Genomic DNA, 4205 nt, shown 5'->3' with positions numbered 1-4205 from the left:
TTATTATACTTTTATTGAGATTATGATGGTTTAGAAAAATAAACTGACCGTTTTTTGTTTCGATAATTCAATTATACAGCTTAATTAAATATCATTTCAACCATAAGTTCTTAAAAAGAGCTTTTGATAGTATATTGCTTTATAAAATCTTCATTGCACTCAATATCAAAGGTCTGTTCATTTAATAAGATATCATACTTAATATCAGCACACTGTATGTTGGACAAATTTTGTTTTCACTTGTGTTTAACAGTGGGGATGGTATTTCTATGCACAACTGATGTTACATGTGCCAAACGCTCAGCATAGGTGGGCTTGAGTAAGATATAAAGATGAAGAAACAATTAATTAATAATTGGCGACCAAACGACAATGCACATTTTTGTGTTATTATCACACCAAACCTATTTTCTCTCATTTCAAACAATATAATAGTGAAATAAAACCAAAATACTAGTATAAATGTTTGAAAATAATAATTAAAACTATTTTTATTTTTTTTTAAACGAAAGGCTAAAAAAAATATATAAAAGGCCCAAATAATATCTATGAAGCTTAAATTATCAAAGGCTGTTCCTCTTGTGCTAAACATGTGCTTTAAGGGGGAGTTGAAAAAAAAATCTGACTCTTTAGTGTTTTGAAAAAATTTTTCCTTGAACGAAGAGGGTGATTCAAATCTTTAGGACTAGACCCTCCACTAGTATTATAATAAAATTTTATTTACAGATATCAGATGTAATCTATTTGCATATAGTTTGTTAAGTCCTACAAAAAACTTTATTAAGTTATATATTTATGTTAATTATGTCATCATATTGTTGTTAAAGAAAATCATTTAATTGTGTAGCCCTGTCTCAACCAATTGCCAATTGATTGTATGAATCGAAAAACAGAAAGCACGGTGTTCTTGTTTGTTTTTGTTTCTTGTCACTAGCATTTTTTCTTTCAAAGTTGGTGTGGTTAAGATAGAATAATTAGTTACCAGCATGTCATAGCATGTGTGTGAAGTGTTCACTATTTTTGCCATTCATATAAACATATATGTATACATTACTCCTATGTCTTTCCATAATTACTGTTTTATAAATACTGTTATATTACTGTCATAATTTTTAGTTTATTATTACATCAAAACTGAACCCTGAAAATATTCATTTGTTTTATTTTTTATATTACATTAATTAAACAAAAATTCTGAAAAAAATGTTAATTTATTTATGTGTTTTTAATGCTTCATTTAAAATTTGTTTATTTATAAAATAAAATTAAAATATATAATTTTTACTAAATTAAGGGTGAAGTATTTGAATATATATTGTTGCATGCTGCATGTTGTTATTGCATCATTTGTAGCTTGACTTTGTTTTTCCTTATCAGGGTTGCGGGGACCAACAGGGCGGGGTATCATTGTCTGATTGAGTTGAGGTAACATTTTATTTTTGTTTTTTTTAATTTATTTATTTGAAGAGTCAGAAAAAAAAACAAGTGTGGCTTCTTTTTTATTTTTTGAATTGAGTTATTGGTAGCTATGGATTCAGATTAAAACTTGGGATTCTTCACAGAGTTTGAATGAAAGTGAAAAAAATAAATTTAATGCATAATATCTAATTTTTTTTTCTCACTTTAACTCCCCTGTAAAAATGCCAATTTTTATTCTGAATCCATTTACATAATTTGACATAATTGTTCCGCCCCTCTTCCCCTATTTCTCTGAAGTTCCTTTAATTTTGTTGGGAATAATTAACCATCACACATTTTTATTAGTAATAAAAAATTAATATATACAAACTAAACGAAGATTTGATAGTTTACTTAAGGATGTAAGAGGAAAAAAATTTTTTCCAGGTTGAAAACACATTTTTGGAAATAAGAATAGTGATATAGACTTATTATATATCCTTGGAAAGCCAAAGATCTTTAAAAAATAATAATATGTAACATATAAAGTCTTAGAATGAAGAATCAATAATAAGAAATTACTATGAGAAAGTATTGCCCAGTGAGTAATAATAGAAAAATGTATGTTCTGAAAAAAGTGAAAAATAATTTCAACTCAGGATAAGGCGCCAAGTTAAAGTTTTCTGATTCACACACTGCACCAGATTTTTTTAACTTGTCAAGATTTACCAATTACTCAATTAAAAAAAAACAAAACTGACATCTGTTTTTTCTCCCTGACCTTTTGTTTGTTTTTAAAATTTTATTTTTATAAATTTAATTCTCACTCATGTATTTTATTTATAAAAATAATTATATGCCTTTAAAGAAACAGATATGATTTGAACAAATAATTGCATAATTTTTATCTCATTAAATGTTTTCTGTTTGGAGTTGAATCTGAGGAATGTTTTGTTTATAGAATGGCTGTTGTTATACTCCATTTGTATGAGTATGTATTTGTTTCAATGTTTAGATTGAATTTTAGGAATGTTTGTACTTTTATTTTATTTTTTAAAATTTGTTTTGCAGTTTCATCTCATTATATTTAGTTTATTATTTTTTCTTTTTTAATATCATTCACATACTCATCATTTTCATCATCACATCTCACACATTCCGAAACTCATTTAGTCATCATACCCATTATCATTCCCCAGTTAAAAATTAAATCTTTTTCAGTTTCTACGCGCAACAACTCCAAGGATGGCATGACCACCGAGGAAATGCGCAAACTAATCGAAAGGTCAGTATACAGAGTCACTGATGGCCTTGTTGCAAGCCATTAAATCTAACCTTTTCCTGAACCCTTAACACTTTTAATAACCTCAATTATTTATATTAAAGTTAGCCTACAAATTTAATAACTACGTATGTAAACAATTTTTTTCTTGTTATATATTTTTTAACTATAACTATGGATATAAGCCAGGGTGTAAAAACATAACCAATTCTATGTTATGATTTTGATAATAGTTTTATTACAATCAATTCTGCTAATGTTAATCGTGTTTACATGGTTCTCTATTGCCTTTAGATGGACAAAAAGACCTACTTGAATTTGTTATGTCCTTAATTAAAACACAAAATGGTTGATTAAATTAAATCCAAATTAAAAATTTGCTACCTTAAATTTGTAACCATAATTCAATGTTTTAAATTCAACTCGATAATCTGAAATGTTCAGATATGCCAATTCAGCATTACATGGCAATGGCTTATAGAATGATAATTTAAAAATTCCACTTCCTTATGTGATTTCCATTCCATTTGCTCAACCTAAAACTTAAAATTATACAATTAGTTACAAAGAAATATTTGATTTTATAAACCAAGGAATGTTTCAAAGAGAAGCATTTTTCAAAATTTTGTTCATTTTTCACCATACTTCATGTTAACTTTCACTCTAATAACAAGTCAAGAATGAAAACCAATAAAAAATTTTCAATTATTCAAATCTTTCGCTTTAATTGAGTTACGATATGTAACAAGTTTCTTTGTACCTAAGGAGCGAGTAATGTTTGAAAATTATTGATTGAAATTAACTAATCTATCTAAACAAGCTTCATTGGACTGATATACTCAATTTTTATTGTATAAACTTGGCTGTTGAATGATGAAAAAGTGTTATAAACAACGCATGTTGCCAAAAATATTGCTTTACCTTTTCTCGATAATGATTGCATATTCCGACTGCGTTGTAAATTACTCAATTTTAGGGAGGATATGAAGTTTATATATTCTTTTTTTTAAATACTTTTTTTCATTTGTTTCTAAATATTTCCTGAATCAAAAGCCATATTTAAAAAGTTATAAGTTGTCTTTAGGCTGTTTAGATTTTTAATTTTAACACATTATATGAGGAACTAAATTTTTCTGCTATTGCTAAATATGATAGTACTATTTTTAAGAAGGTCAATTCAGTTAAAAGTAAAAATTGTTTGACTTAATTCTTTCACTGAGCGAACATTTAGCTTTAACAAAACTAGTAATTAGCCAAAAAAAAAAAAATCAGTTGTATTTCCTTCTGTATTAATTAAAAATTTCAGATTTACTGAAACCTATAAAAAAAATATTTGCAAAATACAACAGAAAAACCCTCATATAATGTGTTAACAATTAGTTAAATTTAAAATCTTAATTATACTAATTAGATAAATTATTTCCTTTAAAACAAAGTGATATTTTCGAAAATAGGAGAAAGTGGGGAACTGTGCTTGCCTATCAAAATGTTTAATACCAATTGATAGTTTCATATAAAAACTGAT

The 4205-nt window shown here is 26.4% G+C and overlaps 1 long non-coding RNA gene across 1 annotated transcript; it reads left to right on the top strand.

The window, feature by feature from the left end:
• The first annotated feature begins 52 nt into the window (after positions 1-52).
• LOC136797195 (uncharacterized) lies at positions 53-3717 on the top strand. The gene is made up of 2 exons (XR_010845025.1): positions 53-1425; positions 2620-3717. It is a non-coding gene; the product is annotated as an uncharacterized lncRNA (long non-coding RNA).
• Positions 3718-4205: the final 488 nt, after the last annotated feature.

The sequence above is a fragment of the Halyomorpha halys genome, unplaced genomic scaffold (genome assembly GCF_000696795.3).
Source record: "Halyomorpha halys isolate HHAL.00 unplaced genomic scaffold, Hhal_1.1 Scaffold8901.1, whole genome shotgun sequence".
Lineage (NCBI taxonomy): Eukaryota > Metazoa > Arthropoda > Insecta > Hemiptera > Pentatomidae > Halyomorpha > Halyomorpha halys.
The sequence above is the reverse complement of the archived record's forward strand: the minus strand, read 5'-3'. Positions and strand labels throughout refer to the sequence as shown.